This window comes from Solanum lycopersicum, chromosome 6 (assembly GCF_036512215.1).
Source record: "Solanum lycopersicum chromosome 6, SLM_r2.1".
NCBI classification, from domain to species: domain Eukaryota; kingdom Viridiplantae; phylum Streptophyta; class Magnoliopsida; order Solanales; family Solanaceae; genus Solanum; species Solanum lycopersicum.
The window spans coordinates 17,192,045-17,215,485 of NC_090805.1; the positions used below are offsets into that span (position 1 = coordinate 17,192,045).

At 33.1% G+C, this 23,441-nt stretch overlaps 1 long non-coding RNA gene across 2 annotated transcripts in view; it reads right to left on the reverse strand.

The window, feature by feature from the left end:
• Positions 1 to 11,315, reverse strand: part of LOC138349115 (uncharacterized) — a 32,388-nt gene extending 21,073 nt beyond the window's left edge. Inside the window, exons 1-2 of one of the 2 annotated variants that reach the window (XR_011221685.1) lie at positions 11,236 to 11,315; positions 2,127 to 2,205 (exon numbers count right to left, since the gene is read on the reverse strand). This is a non-coding gene — a long non-coding RNA (uncharacterized lncRNA). Of the gene's footprint in view, positions 1 to 2,126; positions 2,206 to 5,020; positions 5,079 to 11,235 lie in introns of those variants that run through there. The other variant, XR_011221684.1, reaches the window with a different exon arrangement.
• Positions 11,316 to 23,441: the final 12,126 nt, after the last annotated feature.

Below are 23,441 nucleotides of genomic sequence, written 5' to 3' on the forward strand. Positions count from 1 at the left end.
CAGTTCCAACAAGTCACGTTTGATCTATTCGGAGATTTTCCTCGATTCTTTGATTTTAATCAACCATGTTGATTTTGGCCTTTTGTCTTACTTCTCCCCCTTCGGTCAACACTGAGAGCACTACCCGATGAATCTCCCACTTCTCGTTTGCGAATACTTTTGCTAAGAACAACATCACAGATTTCATCAGACTTTAGTTTCTCAGATCCACGGGAACTGCTAATTGCAGCAACAACAGTATCCCAAGACTCGGGCAGAGATGACATCAAAATCAATGCCTTAATTTCATCTTTGAAATTAATATCCAAAGAACTTAGTTGACTCGCAATCATATTGAACTCATTTATATGATCAGAAGCGGATCCATTCTCAGACATCTGTAAATTGAACAATCTACGCATCAAATATACCTTGTTCATCGCAAATGTTGAATGCCACGTTTCTTGACAAAGTCAACTAGATCAACCCTAGTGCCTGGCGATCCTTGAGCTTACACTGCTCCTATGTCATGGATTCTTGCTTCATATCGATCAACGATTCGTGAAGATCTTTCTGGTACAGATAATCTTCGATCTGCATCTTCAAGAAACTGAAATCGGATCGATCAAACTTCTCGATTCCAAGCTTTGAACTATCCATCTTCAGTGATCGTGTTGAATCACCTTAGCTTTAATACCAGTTGTTAGGATTAAATCCACACACACACCTTAGCTCATATGATTGGGATGTTCCAATGTGGTCCAAAACATAATTATATGATGGGCTCTTATAACAATGGCCAAATACATAAGTTTGTGCGCAGATAAATCATATTTTGATTGTGGTATTTAGTTTTCCTTTGGATTGATTTTTTAGATTTATTTAAAAAAATTTGTAGATTAAACTATTTTTAGTTATGACCTATGTAACACCTCGGAAAATTTTTGAGCTAAGACTCGAACCATTCTTCGTAGTGTGTGACATTTTACCATGGAATTAAAAAATATTTCTTAATATTAAGGTCAGTTCACTATATTTAGAACCTTGAACTCCAAAAACAATTAAATTTAAAATAGAAAAATCTTAAATTTTGCAAATTAAGCTATGTATGATTTTGGGTCAACTTCAAATGACCATAACTCCTACAGCAGAATGATTTAGATGTTCTGCAAGATACGATAGGAATGATCTTTGAATTGTATTTCCAACTCAACAAAGTTTGCTAAGGTTCGAGTTCGGATGAGTGAGATATAACATTTTAAAGTTAGCTTGTCTAGTTAAGGAAAGTTAGCCGGAAATAGTGAGGGGTATTTTTGTCCAATCCTTATCCAATCAGATTTAATTCATTTTTAGTAATATTTTAGGGGATATAATACTTTTAGGTTCAGTTTTATAATCCTGATAAACACCTAGGGTTTTAGTTGAGAGTTCAAGAAGAGACAAGAAGAGAAAAGAAGATAAAAGAGGAGAAAAAAGGAAAGGATGAAGCGTTCGTCGACGTTCTTAAGTTTAGTTGCGGATTTTCTCCATGGGTTTAATCCCAAAGAGGTATGTGAGCTTACATAGTGTTGGGTTAGTTCACCCACACGCCAAACATGTTATCTTCAGCATAATTTCATTTCTAAAAAGTTGAAGGATTTAAGTTCTTGATAGGTGTTTTTAAGGTTAAATAAAAATCTTGTCTTGTTAGTGTTTTGATGAGTTATTGAGGTTAAAGTGATGGTTTGGAATGTTCTTTGGAGTAGAATAGTGTTTACTTAGGTTGGGTAATTGAATCTAAGGATACCTTGATAAAAGAAATCGAATAAAAGTAATTTAGGATCAGAAAATGAGAGGGGAATTTGCCGAAAGCATGCCTGGGGATATGCTAGCACGACGCGCCCCAAATGCGCTCAAGAGTCTAGGGAGACACGTCTTCAGTGCGCCCAAAAGAACTCTCTGATTCAACGGGTTGGCGCCCTGCGCCAAGGTCGCCTGCCCCCACTTTTTTTTCGTTGGTTGACCCGTTTGAGTTTATTTAAAGTGTATCTTTATTTCTTTTGATTATAAACACTTATAAATAATTCCTAAAATGAATAATAACATTGAATTAAAAAGATTCAAATTCAAGGTAAAGTAAAGATTAAGTTTTGAGAGTTCTTCCGAACCTTTTGAGAGAGTCCCTTTGAGTCCGTTTGAAGAGTCCTAAAAGCTGTCAAAACTTCCAAAATACGGCAAGCCAAAAACCTAGTTACAAAGAAAAATTGAGTTCAGTGATCAACTCCAAGAGCAAAGATGAATGAAAAAAAATCCAGTTGTTGATTCAAAGCCATAAGCATACATGTATAGAAGACGAAGAGAATCAACAAAATTCCATTAACTGAACAATCCTTTCATGTTGATTCAATGAAAAATTTTACTTATGAATTGCAATTACAAAAGAATCAAGTTGATATTTTAAGTTGTGAATGAGCTTCTAAAGTTTTAGGATTGAAAACAAACTTTGGACCTGATCCCCAGACGAAACTGCGAGTTCAGTATATGGGAAATATAAGGAGAATATTATCTAGAGAATGCGCAAGTTTTATATAGTCTACTTAAGGCCACTTAAGATTATTACCATCATAAACTACATCACTATTTATACTAGAACAAATGGTCTTGTGGACCCTTATACTTTTATCTGTTTGTATTGTACAACCTTCTACTTACCCTTTGTCATCTGAACCCCTAAAACCATGCAAACACATCATTTTAAACAAAAAATTTTATGTGGCAAGACTCCACATGGAGCATTTGATACATACAAAACTAGAGCGCGAGACACCTTACAAAAATTAGATTTTTACCTTTAAAGACCGTTTCTGTCACGACCCAAAACGAGTCGTAAGTGGAACCCACACTTACCTCCTTAGGTGGGCGAACCAACACATCTAAACCTCAACATATACCAATAGTTCAACTATAAATAATATCAATAATGCGGAGCTCCAAAAGATACTAAGCAACCAATTTAAATAACTTTCTAAAGTTTAATACTTATCATCCCAAAATCTGATAGTCATCACATTAAGGACATCTAATCTCCAATAATAAGTCTAAGAATATCGAATATACTAAAATAAAGAATAAAATGGTATGTGTCCGAAAGTATAGGACATCATGTCATGACCAATAGAATCCAACACGAGCTTGAATGGATATCTCACCCTGTAACTTGATATGCGGGAGGTTGGCTAGAGGTGAGGAAAATCAGAAGTCATAGGTACACTTGCTGCATTTCATAAAAAGAAAACAAAGAAGAAAACAAGTAGGGCTCATACGAGGCAACATGTACAGAGTAAGTATCATCGGTCAACCCAAAATAGTAACTAATATACAATAAATAATAGTATGAACTCAACTATAGCACTTAACAGGTGATAAACAACAAACAACATGAACAAGTATCAACAACATTAAAGTAAGCTTGTAATAAGTTAATAATATAAAGATCACACATGAGGACTCATGCCTCCAAACCAAACCATTTTGGGAGTTGAGTTCTTTGAGATTGAGTACCTTGCGTTAATTCAACATGTTTTTCCTTTAATATTATCGTGTCGGAACATGACACTCCGATCCAAGAATACCGTGTCGAAACGTGACACTCAAATCAAAGAATACCGTATTGGAACGTGACACCCTGATCCAAGAATACTGTGTCGGAACGTGACACTACGATCCAAGAAAATTGTGTCGGAACGTGACACTCCGATCCTATAATATCATTAGTTTATCATTTAGTATCACCACTTTTTCATTTGTTAATAATATTTCATCTAGCCTTCTTTATTCAAGGCATTACTTTGATAGAGATGGTTTAAGATTATACATTCTACGGTCTTGGGATTTCAGACCAATCACAAAACACACGACCAAGCTACACAATCGCACAATCAAGTAGATAGAAAACTTCACAATATCATTCAATGCATATCAATCACTATTAAGAGTTTACTATCAAATAGCATAAACCATAACCTACCTCCACCGAGAATCAAAGTCAAGCAAGCTACTTCTCCAATACATTTCCTTTCCTCAATGCCTTCGAACTTTTGCAATCTATCAATTTATATATGAATAATTTATAAGTTAACGAGTCTATAAACACTTATATTAGTTATGTCTAGCCTAGACCCAAAACCTTCACCCAATTTTATAATCAATTTACTAAAGTTCAAGCCTAAGGATAAATCTTAATTCCTCAAATTAGCTTCTTTCATGTCATTCAATTATCATATTCCTTCCACTTCCAAACATAACATAATAATTGTCAAATTTCATCCAGTTATTAGCATCCCACGGCTAATGACTAAAGATGCCAATTTGTCTCCCAAAAGTCACAATAATCATTTTATATTGTTAATCCACCTGCAATTCATATCCAACAATTATATTATTCCCCCAAAATTCAAACTACACTATGACTTAGTTCCTAACTGTTTCAATTCAATTTATCCAATTTCCTTTCACAATCCATATGGTACTAATAATAAAACTACTGATATAACTCAATATTGTAATAACTCCATCAAAAATTACAACCTCCTGTCATGCTACTCAATACATTAACCGCATACGTTCATTAAAGAAGAGATTCAAAAAGGAACCATATTCCAATTTCTCATAATTTATCCCATATCTCTAATCATTGGTTTAACATTATCCCTTAATTAATTTACCATCATTGATCCCAATAAGCTATCCCTAATCGTCCAACTATTATCGTTACCCAACTTTCATTCTAATTTCTTTACACACACACTATTAAATTGATAAAATTCATTCCCTCCAGTAAGCATTATTTACTTTATCCAAAGAAATATTGAACTTAAAATATTAAACAAAAGTATGTTCTTAAATTGACATTATAAAATAATCATATAAAGATCAATTAATATTTTTTATTTCACCGGTAATCATGCAATCTTATCATCATAAATCTAACTATTACATCATAATTATATGAATTTATATATGTATTAGTCTCAAGATATTGAAAGTTTGATAAGTTTCTCACCTGAAGTTGTCGTCGGTTTCTTCCTCTTTATTCGCACTGCTTTCTATTTTTCTACAAATTATTATCTACCCTTATCTAATATACTACTTATAAGAGTTATAAAAGTGGTCCACTATCAATTTTAAAGTTATTTTCTTTAACCACCAACTAACTTAATTATAAAATTACCCCACTAATTTCAAAATTATAATTATGAATAGTACAAAACACCCATTAAAATCTATAGGGAAGTATTTTCTTACATAAAAAGTTCTAGTGCTCAAAACGATCAAAAATGGTCATTACAATAGATACCAATTTACCCATCGTTCGTCCTCGAACGATTAAAAGAAAGGCGAGAGTAGGAAGGGTATTTGTCTCAATGATTCTTTCAAAATATTAATTCCCAAGGACTCATATCAAAAGTATCAAACCAATCAATTGGAGGCTTACACATAATCTCATACAATGTCTCCAATAGGGTCATCTCAATACTTGAATGATAACTATCATTGCATGTAAACTCGACTAATAACAAAACTATTTTCAATAACCACCAAGTTAATCGTATTCGCATCCTCAACATGTTCTCAAGGACCCTGGCACAACCATTTGGTGGAATCTTTTCTCACGTAGCCATGATAAAATCTTAAAACCAATATGGGATATAATCTGTGGCGAACTTGAAACAACCACCGCGCACTTATAGTGCACATACCATCATAAATTTTGTCAATATTTTCTTCTCACAACATAAACTTTCCATGAGCTTAAGTTATAAATTGGATCTTTATACATGAAGTACTCCTCAATGGAGATTCAAACTTATCTAATCCAATTTTTTTTTTTTTAAAAAAAGAATGATCAAGTAACCACACATTAAGAGATATACGCAATCATACATAATCTCTAATAACACAAAGTCGTAACATGATACTAATGATGAGATAGATCTTAAGTCTATCGCACAACTGTAAATTTTCATGGTAGCTCTCATATGCATTCTGATAAGTACAGTTGTATGTAGAACCAGATATACTTCAATAGCCCCAAGAAAACACCAAATCTGTCATTTGAGATAACCAAGTATGCCTAAACATCCTACCCAAGAAAAAAATCGCAAAAATGATACACCCGATCCGCTACGAGGGAATCACCGATAGAAGCGAAAACACATGTGGACGTAGAAAATGAATCATACTCTAAATCAAACCCGAAATGAAGTAGTTGTTCACATTAGTGTGTACATAACCAAGGTCGAATTACTCTAAATACTCCTACCATGTGCTCATATAACACATTTTCATTCAACTGAGTCTATCTCTCTGATTTTTCTAGCTATCCACAATCACCAATTTAGTCCTATCGAAGTCCACATCCATTGAAGGCAACATTCTTAGCACTAACGAACATCATAATTACAACATCCATCTACCTTACTCGCAATCACCGTTAGTATCAAAGTATTCTTATCAATTGGATGTTCAAACTCTTGTTACATCTCTTTTTATTCAAGCATTTCATGAAAAAAATATGAGTTCCCAAGCAAGGATAATAACACTAATTTTAAATTTGATAGAACCTTTTCATCAACATAAAACTATTAAATCACACTCAAAGTCAACTTCACACCACCTTCACATATCATGATTTAGTTGGCATTCTAAACTATCACTCACCTCATGCCAACACTTAAGGAAATTCTTGGTCACTCAAATTATTTTATATGCTATAAGCTCAAAACCTTTATTCACCATTATATGTGTCTGTAACATATCTTAACATTCTATGTAGTCCCATCAATATAGTAGCATTAACCCAATCTATTCTTAATAACCATGTAGAATTATATCTCACCTTTTACATCATTCTTAAGTCATCTATCTCAATTTGAGAAATCTAAAATATTAAATTTTCATACCTCACTATTTGTCACCCAAATCAAAGCTCAATCTTTAATAAATTCAATAAATAACTCCTATTATGTCTGTACCAAACTAATTTATATCTCACAGTCATATCTAAATTCATACGCAAAATCAATACAACTTTCAACTACACCCCAAGAATTTATACGAGAGTTCTCATGGTGCAAAATTTTAAAAATCTTGATCCTTCAATATATCAGACTCTTGTTAATTTCTCTAGCTCACTTATCGAGCTTATCCTTGTATCATTAACCCATGAAATTTTAACTTATATTCTAACCCAACACTTTAAAGTGAAATTCTTCCTTAGGTCTATTAACTTTGCTACTCAAACATGCATAAGTCCGTCTATATGTTTAATATCGATGCAATCAATCATTTATTACCTTACAAATTCATACCTTGAAAAAAAAACATATCACCAAGAATGCAGACTTATAATGAAATGTTTGAATTTTAAGTCCAATTGTGTAACCCAATACCCTTGTGTATATACATTTGCTTATACTTTGAAGACTTCTATAATTACCTTATCTTAGCTTATCATTGATTGCCTCTCCATCAACCATACCATATGCTTCACTAAAAGTCCAACCCTACTCATTTCTAAATTCAACAAGTACAACAGAACTTATAATCTCACTCAAGCTGAACGTGTGTACACTCCTCTATTAAGTTCTATTCAATAGCTTTTAACCAAGCTGATTAACCTGTTATGTTATTACCTTACCAAAACAAAATAGATAAAATTATGCGCATCTGAACCCAATTCTCAACCCCTTCGAAGATACATTTTTAGTTCTTACAATCAGAGAAAATATTCCTTCTCTCACTTATTTTCTTAAGGCTACACATCCCACAAGTTTTATCTTATTTTAATTATGATTCCAGCTCCTTTAAATTCTATTCGAGCGTTGACCCAACATCTCTTAAAATTTGTTATACACCCACATTACTCATTAAATAGTAGAAAATCACAACCTTAGATACTCGCAAGTCTTTATTACGTACAAAATTTATTTAACCAACAAATCCTAATTATATAATTTCATCCCAATTACAATTTCTCACGATTTTTTTCCTCATCATGCTTAGTGAACCCTTTTATCACCATGAAGTGAACCTTTTCCTCGATCTGGCGCCTTAAACTTAGGTATACCAATCAAATTCAAGAGATTAACCCAATTTATCTGCACTTTTTTTTTTGCTAAATCTTCAATTTACTTCACCCAAGTATATCCACTAGGACTTTCTTTCCCTATAAATTTTTCATTTTAGCATCAATCTACCTTTTGAAGCTTAAGATAAAATCGTCAGTACTCATTCAGAACCCTCAAGATACATTTCACAACTTAAGTGTGTTAATATTGTCCCAAAGATCCACCACTAAAAATGTCCTTTAAAATGATGCTTAATCTAAGTTCCTGTAGTAATAAACTAGTTGGTTTCTCAAATGTGAATGCAACACTAAATCTTATTATCTGACCATGTCATACAACTGGTAACTCCTTTAGTAATTAGTATTCATACTTGACAATCGACGTACATGTTTCCACATAACCCTAGTACTGCCACAACGTGAAAGTCCGTTAGATACCTCACTAGAACACATCATACCTATCCATAATATCGTACCCAAATAGCCCACATATTTTTACCCATTGAATAATTGCAAAACATTATTGAATTTGTTCTCTCTCTAGACCAAACAGTTTGTTTTACTTCATAGATCAATTCAATAAAAAAAATAGCATACTTCCTAACTATAACCAAGTAAGCATCAATGACTTTCTCTAATATACCCTCACTCTATGAAGTCATAGTAGTGTCTTTATTAATCGACACTCGACATGAGACTACCACAACATTTTGTAATCGAGAAAATATATCTATTCCTAAGGACACATTTTTTTTTCAATCTGTTGTTTCTATTTCAACTTCAAATACTCTAGTAGATCACATATTTCAAATAGAGTGAATAAGTTCAGATACAAATTTGTATCACCTAGATACCAATTGGATTCAAGTAGTAGAACGAAAGAAAGAAAGAAATGATCTTTCCTAAAGTCCTATAGCTTCTCGAAGAAAAGTAAAGGTGTCCCCTTACTGTTTCACAAGACTCTACTAGACTTTTACTTGTGTGATGAGATCAACGAACCTAATGCTCTGATACCAAGTTTGTCATGACCCAAAACGAGTCGTGAGTGTCACCCACACTTACCTCCTTTGGTGGACGAACCAACATATCTAAACATCAACATATACCAATAGTTCAACTATAAATAATATCAATAATGCGGAAGCTCCAAAAGATACTAAGCAACCAATTTAAATAAGTTTCTAAAGTTTAATACTTATCATCCCAAAATCTGATAGTCATCACATCAAGGACATCTAATCCCCAATACAAAGTCTAAGAATATCGAATACACTAAAATAAAAAATAAAATGGCATGTGTCCGAAAGTATAGGACATCATGTCATGACCGAGAGAATCCAACACGAGCTTGAATGGATAGCTCACCCTGTAACTTGATATGCGGGAGGCTGGCTAGAGCTGAGGGAAATCAGAAGTCATAGCTACACTCGTTGCATTTAATAAAAGGAAAACAAAGAAGAAAACAAGTAGGGATCAGTACGAGGCAACATGTACGGAGTAAGAATCATCGGTCAACCCAAAATAGTAAATAAAATACAATAAGTAATAGTATGAACTCAACTATAGCACTTAACAAGTGATAAACAACAAACAACATGAACAAATATCAACAACATTAAAGTAAGCTCGTAATAAGTCAATGATATCAAGATCACACATGAAGACTCATGCCTCCAAACCAAACAATTTTTGTAGTTCAGTTCTTTGAGATTGAGTACCTTCCATTAATTCAACATGTTTTTCCTTTAATATTATCGTGTCAGAACGTGACACTCCGATCCAAGAATATCGTGTCAGAACGTCACACTCCGATCCAAGAATACCGTATTGGAACGTGACACTCTGATCCAAGAATATTGTGCCGTAACGTGACACTTCGATCCAAGGCATTACTTCGATAGAGATGGTTTAAAATAAAACATTCTACGGTTTCGGGATTTCAGACCAATTACAAAACACACGACCAAGCCACACAATCACACAATCAAGTACATAGAAAACTTCACAACATCATTCAATGCATATCAATCACTATTAAGAGTTTACTATCAAATAGCATTAACCATAACCTACCTCCACCGAGAATCGAAGTCAAGCAAGCTACTTCTCCAATACTTTTCCTTTCCTCAATGCCTTCGAACTTTTTCAATCTATCAATTTATATATGAATAATTTATACGTTAACAAGTCTATAAACACTTATATTACTTATGTCTAGCCTAGACCCAAAACCTTCATCCAATTTTATAATCAATTTACTAAAGTTCAAGCCTAAGGATAAATCTTAATTCCTCAAATTAGCATACTTTCATGCCATTCAATTATCATATTCCTTCCACTTCCAAACATAACATAATAATTGTCAAATTTTATCCAGTTATTAGCATCCCACGGCTAATGACTAAAGATGCCAATTTGTCTCCAAAAAGTTACAAGAATCATTTTATATTGTTAATCCACCTGTAATTCATATCCAACAATTATATTATTCCCCCAAAATTCAAACTACACTGTGACTTAGTTCCTAACTATTTCAATTCAATTTATCCAATTTCCTTTCACAATCCATATGGTACTAATAATAAAACTAATGATATAACTCAATATTATAATAACTCCATTAATGATTACAACCTCATGTCATGCTACCAGTACATTAACCACATAGGTTCATTAAAGAAGAGAGTCAAAAAGGAACCATATTCCAATTTCTCATAATTTATCCCATATCTCTATTCATTGATTTAACATTATCCCTTAATTAATTTACCATCATTAATCCCAATGCGCTATCCCTAATCGTCCAACTGTTATCGTTACCCAACTTTCATTCTAATTTCTTTACACACACACTATTAAATTGATAAAATTCATTAATTTCTTTACACACACACTATTAAATTGATAAAATTCATTCCCTCCAGCAAGCATCATTTACTTTGTCCAAAGAAATATTGAACTTAAAATATTAAACAAAAGGATGTTCTTAAATTGACATTATAAAATAATCATCTAAAGATCAATTAATATTTTTTATTTCACCGATAATCATGCAACCTTATCATCATAAATCTAACTATTACATCATTATTATATGAATTTATATAAGTATCAATCTCAAAATATTGAAAGTTTGATAAGTTTCTCACCTGAAGCCGTCGTCGGTTTCTTCCTCTTTATTCACACCGCTTTCTATTTTTCTACAAATTATTCTCTACCCTAATCTAATATACTACTTATAAGAGTTATAAAAGTGGTCCACTATCAATTTTAACGTTATTTTCTTTAACCACCAATTAACATAATTATAAAATTACCCCACTAATGTCATAATTATAATTATGAATAGTCCAAAACACTCATTTAAATCTATAGGAAAATATTTTCTGACATAAAAAGTTCTAGTGCTCAAAACGATCGAAAATGGTCGTTACAGTTTCTTCTTCTCTATTCTCACTCAACACCATTGTTCGACAAATTTAAGCTTTTCTATTGTCTTTTTCTCAATTGTTTCTCTTCAATTTTTGTCTCATTTATTGTTTCCTTTGATTTACTAATCTCTTTTTTTGTGTTGATTGTATTGTATTTTTTTTTGTTTAATTTTGTTGGTCTTCACGATGAAGACCTGATGTAGTCAATCTAATCTCAAAAAAATATTTAAATAACAATTTTGGCTTATAAATCACAATTCCAACAATTTCCTTCACTAAATACTTAAGCCCCAACTCCAAATATTATCATTCTCAAGTTCCTCCAACACCCACTCCCTCAAAAATAACCATATTCGACACTCAATTGGTGTTAAGAAGAAGAACAAGGAAAATGATGGGTGAATTTGATTGGGGTGGGGGAAGAAATTAAAGTGGAGGAATGAAAAAAAGATGACTCCCCCCCCCCCCCTTGGTTTTTTCTTTTCATTTATTTTTATTTTAAAATTTAATGTTCTGTTAATATCATACATGGATTATTGTTTTTTCTTTTTGGCCAATGTCGTACTTGTTTCTGCAACAAGCATCATACCACAACAAAAGAAGTGTTTAATATGTTTGGTTTGGATGGGTTTAGGGGTCCATATGACAAAAGGGTAAGTAAGAGTGTCCAGAATATAATCCTATACAAGTATAAGGGTCCACCAGACCATTCTGCCTTTACACTACTCAAAATAGAAAATAAAAAATCTTGCACAATTAACTAGATACATGTATAATAAATTAATAGATAAATGTCTTACAACGTCCTAAAAAAACATCTTAAAAACTAAGAGAGAATATTTAAATACTAAATATTAAGGTGTAATGCATTAGTTCCAACACCGTACAAGAAGCTACAACTGTCCAAAAGCCTGCAAAAACTATTGTGGTTGGTTCACGACTCCCACCGTAAAAGAAGCCCTTAACAAATGAGATTCTTTTGTGTATTTGTTCTTATCCTATAATATGTCTATTCTCCATTATCACACACAAGCCTTTATAAATCAGAATATTTAAGAAGCATATATTTCAGAGCGGAGTTGTGAGAGCATATATTTCAGCTTAATCTTGTAATATCTATCCTGATCTATAAATGAATTAGATCGTTTGAAGTCCTTATTGAGTTTTTCGATTCCTAGGTAGAGTTAGCTATGTCGGATTGTTGAAGTCTATATCAACTAGAGTTAGTTGGTGTAATGGGAACATGGTTGTTGCTTCTATATTAGCTATAGTTAGTTGGTGCAGTGAGCAACTGAGTTGTTGCTTGGTTCAATATAGTTGCTGCTAGTTCTATTACCTGATCGTTGAGATCTGAGTTTGATGCTAGAGGTAGCCTTGTTGAGATATTGAGGTCTAGGTCGACAAGAGTTAGGTGGTTTAGTGGGCAATAGAACTATTACTTAGTTCTTTTGCCGGTAGTATATTTGTTGCAGTATGGAGAAGGGATTACAGAGTTTTAGTTCACAGGTTGCAAGAGTTCCATAATCTGAACCTGTGCTCCTTTTATATTTAAATGGAGTTGGGTTTAAAATCCTGTGAGCACAAGACATGGTGTTCGCTTTCCTTGAGTAAGGGGGTTTTCACGTAAATGTTTGTTTTACATTGACTTTATTTCTTTCTGCAGTTACATTCTATCAAGGGACCTGGTTAATTTACTACTAGTGGACACATACATTTTATTACAAGTGTTGCAATCATGTACAAATTTCACTACTTGATAGGAAAATAGACATTTGAATTTAAGATAAATATTTCTTTTTAAGGATTTTGGTCCAACCTGGGTGGTAAGTAACAGCAAGTCTAAAAAAGAGGCGGGATAAGTATTAACTCTCTCATTTGGTTATACGACCATTTTATGTTTTGTACATTCAATACCAAACAAAGGTGTCATAAAAAATTAGGATATTACGCATTATGAATCTTATGACTATTCAAAACCGAACCGAAATCAATAAACAGAACCAAAAAAAACATATTGGTTTATCAGTATTGAATTATCGATTTAGCCGTTTTGTAAGAATTTTTTTATCGGGTTATCGGTTCATAATAGTTTAAAGTTTTTTTTTAACGGTTTAACCGATAACTCAATAGTAAATTTAATAATTATCTTTATATCATTTTGTGTATAATGTCCTTGACTTACAGTTTGATTTTCTACTTTTATTTTTAGTTGTCTCAAATACTTGGTTATTCTACAACGTAAAAATATTTGATTTTGAAGATGATGTAACTTGTGAACTCATGTTCATGGTTTGTTTGGGGTTTCACCTTGTTTCTACGTGGTTCTAAAAAATTGGGTCCAATCATAAGGGTTAAATAGATGACGATCAAAAATTGATAAACCAAAAACCGATAACTCAATATCTTAATGGTTCTATAATGAAGCATTTGAACAAACCGATAACGAATAAACTTTAAAACAGATCAGACCGATACACAACCCTAGTGAATCGTAAATGACGAGTGCAAAGATTATAAAATTATACTTTAAACATAATGTCAAGAGGGATAGTATAACATGAGTAATTCTTTAGTACATTCTCCCCTCTCACTTCCAAGAGCCATATCTACAATTTTTTCTCTTGATTACTACTTTTATCATAAACAAGTGATAAGTAAACTCTTCCAATGGAGCAATACTCTTATAAGAGAAAACAATTATATGAGGACCTCTCCTATCAACATGGTGTTATTCTTACAATAACTTGTATTTATGAAGTTAATGAACAGAAACAGAAACAAGATGAAGCAGAAAAAATTTAAAATAGAAGATTTAATCCGAGTCCACAGAAACTACTATGTGTCCTTAAGAAATTTAATCCCGTCACTGTACCCAAGGTTATGGATTAATTTCTCCCAAGATAAAATTGATTAAACCTGTTAAAGAAATAGTGGTACCTCAAACTTCTTTAACTTCAATGAACTGAAGAACAGCAACAAGTCACACAGACTCAGTCGATCGACACTTTGATTTTATTTTGAGAGAAAAAATAAATGCAGAGAAAGAAAAAATTTTAGTGTATGAAAAAATCAAAAATTGACTTCCTTTTATAGCCATTTTCAGCAAGGAACATGTCTGTTCAATGAAATCTGTTCAGACTCATTTTATCCAGAAAATTGTATCTTTTGAAAAAAATAACAACTTTTCGAAAAAATGTGTCTGTTAGGAAAAATAACTACTTTTTGAAAAGTAACGACTTTTCCGAAAAATAACAACTTTTCGGAATGTTACCATTACCCACAAATTTATAAGAGATAATATTAACAGGATTTATTTGATTTAACAAAAACAGATTAAATAAATTTTGTCCAAAAAATTTATCAATCAATCACATCATTTGCCAAATCCAAATCCAAATTCAAAGCCAAAGTCAAAGCCGAGCCGAACGAGCGACGACAACGACGGCGCGAGGGGGCATCTTCTTCTTATCTCTTTTAAGAAGTAATGAAAGTGTTTCCTTCTATAAGGACAACAATTTCCATTTCTTTTGCCGATATGAGAGAAATGACTTTTCATTTGCATTTTGCAAATGACTTTTCATTTTCCCTCCAAAGTAGCTCCCTCACTTTTCATATTCTCTCTTTTCTTTTCCCATTCACACTTGCTAAAACCCAACAATCCCCCACATGAATGGGGAAGGCTATTGTTAAAACATATGCATGAAAAAACTTGTGTGTCTTGTAGGTAAATGTTAATCACATCTGGATAAGTAGGTTTCCCTTTAAACTTTCCGTAGTGACCATAAATCGGATATACTCGGTCAATCAGTAGATTTGATATCTTTGAACCGCCGAGCTTTGGTGTATACCTAGACAACATATGTTACACAATCAACCTTTGAACTGTTCTTAGTTCTCATTGTTTTGTTCGTTTCAGCCATGAACACATCTTGGATAGTAAGTGCTTAAAGAACTGGCCTTACCGGATTCTCCTTGAAGCGGCTTCTACTTCACACTTACATAGGTGATTTCTAAATGTGTTATCCCATATATACACCATTTGATATTCCCTGTATCAAACTTAGAAACATTAAAAAGTCCTTATGTCTTTATCCTAGTTACTAAACATTGTCTCATCATGAGAATGGACCATAAAATAATAATAATAACTTTTTTTTGCTTTGACAATGTTGAACCGTCATCAATGACTTTGCTTTATCTCCTTGAACCTAGATCTTGGGATCTCCAGTCTTCTAGGTAGAGTTACCGCCACGATGACTTGTTCTCAGCCATAGTCCCATTCCCGTCGATGATTTCTCAACTCCCTCTCTATTTAGGCCTTTTGTAAGTGGATCCGACACATTATCTTTTGACTTCACATAGTCAATTGTGATAATTCCACTAGAGAGTAGTTGTCTCACAGAGTTATGTCTTCGTCTTATGTGACGAGACTTGACGTTATACATAATGCTTCCAGCCCTTCCAATTGCAGCTTGCCTATCACAATGTATGCATATAGGGGCCATTGGTTTGGTCCAAAATGGAATATCTTCTAAGAAATTCCGGAGCCATTCAGCTTCTTCATCTGCCTTGTCTAAAGCAATGAATTCAGACTCCATTGTAGAGCGAGCTATACATGTTTGTTTGGATGATTTCCAATATATTTCTCCCCCACCAATAGTAAAAACGTATCCACTTGTGGATTTTGTTTCAGTTGACCCAGTAATCCAATTTGCATCACTATATCCTTCGAGAACGGCTGGATATCTGTTGTAATGAAAAGCATAGTTTTGAGTGTCATCTAAGTATCCCAAAACTCTCTTCATTTCCAACCAATGATTATGATTAGGATTACTTGTGTATCGACTCAGTTTACTAATAGCACAAGCTATGTCTGGTCGTGTACAATTCATGACATACATTAAGCTTCCCAATACGCTAGCATAGTCCAATTGAGACTGACTTTTGCCTTTATTCTTTGCAAGATGAAGATTTACATCAATTGGAGTCTTTTTCCTTTTAAAATTCAAAAATTTGAATTTTTCATGTATCTTTTTAATATAATGACTTTGAGACAATGCTAGACCGTTAGGAGTTTTAAGAATTTTAATTCCTAATATCACATCAGCAACTCCTAAATCTTTCATATCAAACTTATGGCAAGCATACACTTTGTAGCTTTTATATTAGCAATGTCTTTGCTCATTATAAGCATATCATCTACATATAGGCATAAAATAACTTCCTGATTTGGAGTATCTTTAATGTAAACACATTTATCTCATTCATTGATCTTAAATCCATTTGACAACATGGTTTGATAAAACTTTGCATGCCATTGTTTGGTGCTTGTTTTAGCCCATAAAGTGACTTAATAAGTTTGCACACTTTCTTTTCTTTACCAGGAACTACAAAACCCCCAAGTTGTTCTACGTAAATTTCCTCTTCAAGCTCCCCATTTAAGAAGGCTGTTTTCACATCCATTTGATGAATTTCAAGACCGTATACTGCAGCTAGTGCAATTAACATCCGAATCGATGTAATCCTAGTCACTGGCGAATATGTGTCAAAATAATTAAGACCTTCTTTTTGTCTAAAACCTTTGACAACAAGTCTTGCTTTATATTTGTTAATAGTTCCATCGTCTTTCATCTTCCTTTTAAAGATCCATTTTGAACCCAAGGGTTTGTTCCCTGGAGGAAGATCAACCAATTCCCAAGTATGATCGCTTAAGATTGATTCAATTTCACTATTAACAGCCTCCTTCCAAGAGGTTGAGTCGCTAGAAAACATTGCTTCCTTGAATGTTTGAGGCTCACTTTCAAGAAGAAATGTTACAAAATCTGATCCAAATGAAGTAGATGTCTTTTGACGTTTACTGCGTCTTGGACTTTCTTCATTTTGTTCATTCTCTTTTGGTTCTTCTCTGGGTTGTTTAGATCCCCCACTAGATAACTCAAGTCTAGTTTTATACGGATAGATATGTTTAAAAAATTCAGCACTATCTGATTCCATTACCGTATTATCATGAATATCCGGATGTTCGGACTTATGAACCAAAAAATGACATGCCTTACTGTTTGTGGCATATCCAATGAATACACTATCCATAGTCTTAGGTCCTATTTTTACCCTCTTAGCTATAGGAACTTGGACTTTGGCTAGACACCCCCACACTTTGAAATATTTCAAATTGGGTTTTCTACCTTTCCATTTTTCATATGGAATTACATTTGTCTTTGAGTGAGGCACTCTATTAAGTATCTAATTTGTTGTAAGGATAGCTTCTCCCCACAAGTTTTGTGGTAAACCTGAACTTATAAGTAATGCATTCATCATTTCTTTTAAAGTTCGATTTTTTCTTTCTTCAATTCCATTAGACTGAGGAGTGTAGGGAGCAATAGTTTGATGGATTATTCCATTTTCTAAACATATTTCTGCAAATGGAGATTCATATTCTCCACCTCTATCACTTCTGATCATTTTGATCTTTTTATCTAACTGATTTTCAACTTCAGTTTTATATTGCCTAAATGCATATATTGCTTCATCCTTACTATTTAGAAAATAGACATAACAATATCTAGTGCAATCGTCAATAAAAGTTATGAAATACTTTTTCCCACCACGTGATGGTGTTGACTTCATGTCACAAATATCAGTGTGAATCAATTCTAAAGGATTTGAATTCCTTTTAACAGATTTATAAGAATGCTTAGCATACTTAGATTCAACACAAATTTGACATTTTGATTTATTGCACTCAAATTTTGGCAAAATATTTAAGTTAATCAGTTTTCGCAAGGTTTTGTTATTAACGTGTCCCAAACATTCATGCCATAAACATTTAGACTCAAGCAAGTAAGAAGAAGCAAAATCTTTATTCATATCAACTGCAATTACATTGAGTTTGAAAAGGCCATCACTAAGGTAGCCTTTTCCTACATACATATCATTTTTGTTTACTACTACTTTATCAGAAACAAATACACATTTAAATCCATTCTTGGTCAGAACTGGAATTGAAACTAAATTCTTTCTCAATTCTGGAACATATGAGACCCTATTCAAAGTCACCACCTTGTCTGATGTCATCTTTAATAGGACTTTGTCAGTTCCTTCCACCTTTGCAAGAGCGGCGTTTGCCATAAACAATTTTTCATCTGTAAGTGCTGGAGTATATGATGAAAATAATTTTTTGTTGGCACAAACATGGCATGAGGCACCAGAATCTATCCACCATTCTCTTGGATTTCCAACCAAGTTACATTCTGAAAGCATTGCACAGAGATCATCTATTTCTCCTTTGGATTCACCAAAGTTTGCTTGATCTTTCTTTTTCTTGTCCTTCTTAGGACCCCGGCATTCATTATCCCTATGACCATGTTTACCACAATTAAAGCAGTTTCCATTGAATTTTTTCTTAGGAGGATTGCTTTTTGGACTAGATGCTTTCTTTCTTTTCTTTAATTTTGTGGAATCTTCTTCAACAAAATTTACTCCAGATATTGCTGAATTACCACGTGACCTCTTTTCTGCAGCCTTATTATCCTCTTCGATTCTCAACCTTACAATGAGATCTTCAACAGTCATCTCCTTACGTTTGTGTTTCAAGTAGTTTTTAAAGTCCTTCCACAATGGAGGTAACTTTTAAATAATTGCAGCCACTTGAAAAGCATCATTCACAATCAATCCTACATTAAAGGTTATGTGAGTATTAAGGGAAAACTTAATATTTCTAACATAGGCATTAAATAAATTTATACCTTCAGCAATGATATCATGGATTATGACTTGCAATTCTTGAACTTTTGTGACGACAGTCTTACTGTCTATCATCTTATAGTCCAGAAATTTTGCCACAATGAATTTCTTCATTCCGACATCTTCTGTTTTGTACTTCTTTTCTAAAGCATCCCAGAGTTCTTTTGAGGTTTTGGCATTGCTGTACACATTGCACAGATCATCTTGCAGACCACTCAAAATATAATTTTTACACAAAAAATCTGAGTGTGTCCATGCTTCTGTTACCAAGAATCGTTCATCAGCCGGAGTTTCATCTGACATAACAGGAACATTCTCATTGATGAACTTCTGCAGACTCAACTTAGTGAGATAGAAAAACATCTTTTGCTGTCATCTCTTAAAGTCGACTCCAGAAAAATTTGCAGGTTTCTCAGCCGGTGCTAAGGCAGCATTTGAACGATTATGTGCAACCGTTGTTGTTGCAGCACTTACTGTTCCAGCATTTGTTTGACTTGAATTAGTCAATTTTTTTCTGCCACAAATGGCAGATAAATTAAGTATTTAAAATACTAAAAGTAAAGAACAAATCTTTACACAAACTGTTTCTGATTTAACGATAAAGTTTTTATGTTCTTTTAATCGTTAATCGAATGAATTTTAAAAATTTAAGCAGAGTAGAAAACCATAAAGGTTTTAATCTCCAGAAACCTCAAATGCAGAAACTGTTAAATTTCTTAAGATTGTTATTCTTACAATAACTTGTATTTATGAAGTTAATGAACAGAAACAGAAACAAGATGAAGTAGAAAACATTTAAAATAGAAGAATTAATCCGAGTCCACAGAAACTACTATGTGTCCTTAAGAAATTTAATCCCCTCACTGTACCCAAGGTTATGGATTAATTTCTCCCAAGATAAAACGGATTAAACCTGTTAAAGAAATAGCGGTACCTCAAACTTCTTTAACTTCAACGAACTGAAGAACAGCAACAAGTCACACAGACTCAGTCGATCGACACTTTGATTTTATTTTGAGAGAAAAAATAAATGCAGAGAAAGAAAAAATTTTAGTGTATGAAAAAATAAAAAAATTGACTTCCTTTTATAGCCATTTTCAACAAGGAACATGTCTGTTCAATGAAATCTGTTCAGACCCATTTTATCCAAAAAGTTGTGTCTTTTGGAAAAAATAACAACTTTTCAAAAAAATGTGTCTGTTAGGAAAAATAACTAGGAAAGTAACGACTTTTCGAAAAAGTAACAACTTTTCGGAATGTTACCGTTACCCGCAAATTTATAAGAGATAACATTAACAGGATTTATTTGATTAACAAAAACTGATTAAATAAATTTTGTCCAAAAAAATTATCAATCAATCACATCAAATCCAAATCCAAATCCAAAGCCAAAGCCAAAGCCGAGCCGAGCGACGACGACGACGGCGCGAGGGGGCATCTTCTTCTTATCTCTTTTTAAGAAGTAATGAAAGTGTTTCCTTCTATACGGACAACAATTTCCATTTCTTTTGCCGATATGGGAGAAATGACTTTTCATTTGGATTTTGCAAATGACTTTTTATTTTCCCTCCAAAGTAGTTCCCTCACTTTTCATATTCTCTCTTTTCTTTTCCCATTCACACTTCCTAAAACCCAACACATGGTAATACATAATTTTTTGAGTTATATGAGGAACTCTCCTATCACCATGGTAATACATAATTTTTTGAGCGTAAAGGTTTGGTAAGCAACTATGGTTGATAAATCTTCCAACATTCCCATATTTCACTACATCAACGGTCAAGCCATCTTCATCCTTCCTCCGCGAAGAATCAGACACAACTTTTAGGTTATTATTATGTGTAGGATTCCTTTTCAAGATTTCTTCATCATAGTTGCCAATATCAAATTAGTACTCATCGTTATATATTCTTCTTTCAGCTTCGTTTTCATCAAGCAAGTCCCCAACATATTCACAGATAAAACTTCTGGATGAGACATGATCTCGTGGACTCAAATCCCATCCTCTCGATTCAGTCATAAAAACCTACAAATGGCCAAACACTTATTTCTCCCAATTGCACACGCAAGTGTACGTGGTCGCGCATTTAATGTAGTGGCTCTCAAAAGAACCAGATTATTGATCCCAATGGACTATCAATTAACTATTTTTACTAAATTATACTGGACTAATTGTTTACTCAAGAGAGCCAAAAGAAAAGAATGACGGAATAAAAAAATAATAAAATTACATATAATGGTTAGAAAATCCCAGGGCTACAATATATATTGGATTGCATGTATCATATCTTTGGCTTAGAACTAATTTTAGTTGTCAAGTTACTGGTTTATAGGGTTAATTGTATCAGTCGGGTTACAAACCTCTCGTCGCGTACTCCAATTAGATACCTAACTACATCTTTGAGTGGGGATTAGTAAATTATTGGCAAGCATTTATATTTCATCATATTTCGTAACCAAGCAAGTTGTTCGTCCGGTAGTCACTCCTAAACCCAAATCATATCAATCTAATGGGTTGATCGAGCTCTCTATATTCTATTGTCTATCTAACCTCTTCTGTCTCGATTTAAAGATTAGACAGCAGTTTTATCTCACGGTGATCAAACATTAGATAATAAAATAAGAATATAGAAGTGACTTATAATGACAATCAAAATTAATTCAAAACGCCATTAGTAATCAACATTCGATCTGTTGCTATTGCCCTTAAACAAGGGATTTAGAAACTATTCTCTAATAAAACAAGAAGAAGAAAAAAGAACACTAAAAAGTATTGACGACTTTCTACTTGATGCCCTGTATTTCTCCTCCTATATTTTTCCCATAATAATTATTTTTATGGACTATTTATAGAGGTAGAAAAACCTAAACAAAATAACTGAGTTCAAAACTAATTGTGCTTCCAAAACCAAACCGCTATGAATTCATGTATGCGTAACAGTGCTCCGCCGCGTTGGCAAACTTCAATTCCAATTCAATTCCATTCTGCTGCATAAAAAATTATATTATTATATTAAAAAAATCAATCCATTAAGCTGTCAACTTGATTTCCTTCTTTAGTCTTTCATAATTAATTCATTTTAGCTCCAAACTTTTTCCTTTTTCCACCAATTTAATCCTACAAATAAAATATACTATTTAGCAAATTCTATATAATTCATGCTAAAAAAGGACATATATAAATAATAAATGTGAGGCAAATAATGATTAAAAATATGTATTTTTGACCTCACATCACCACCCCATGCTTCAATTTTTGCTCGTCCTCGAGCAACATTGAACTCATTACAAATAAATCAAAATAGGAATGTCATCACTTTGGTTAATACAACAATTATGTCATATATCAATTTCAAAATATCAAGTACACTTCTCAATCATTGTGCAAAACAACTAAATAAACAACAAACCTCTAACCTCCTAACTTTAAGTAAAAACATTGAACTCATCAAATTTAAGTTTGCTCACCTACTCTTATCAAAAAACGCTAATGAAATCACCTATCCATTGTGTAACAACTTCACATTGGATATAAATTGAATATAAATTAAGGACTTCACATCAAGAACACTTTCACACTTACAAAAAATATTAACATGGACGTACAAAGAACCATACGAGTGCCCATTATGTATATCTCCACTAATTTAAGCACGCTTGGATAGAATCGAACAGGATTTTAACGGGTTGCGATGTAGGTTAGGGGACATGTACAAAAACTTTATAATAGTGACTTATACTTTCCTAAGCACTTTGCAATTTAAGACTTCATCTCCAATTATTTTCTTCTATTTATTTTTAGTCCTCTATTCAACAATTATTTCACAAGTTATTCGCATTATATCATGAATGTTTCAATTCTTTTTGTTTAGAAGTTCTCCTTTCGAATAACCACCCTCGACTTATGTATTTTACATGTGTTAAGGTGCACAATGCCCTTGGAAGGACCAGGGTCATCATCAAGGAAACCAGCTTTTTACATTACATTCTTTTAAAGAGTGCTTTTAAGCACTTTGTGGCTATTATTGATTACCTTTTGACTCAACCATCCCCTTTTCTCAGAATTGATTATTAGAATAAGTCTATGCTATAATGCTCAAGGAAGCAAGGCGCGAAAACTAGGGATTCAAGAAAATAGTCAAGAGAAAAATATGATTACCAACAAAAGGCTACAGGCACAA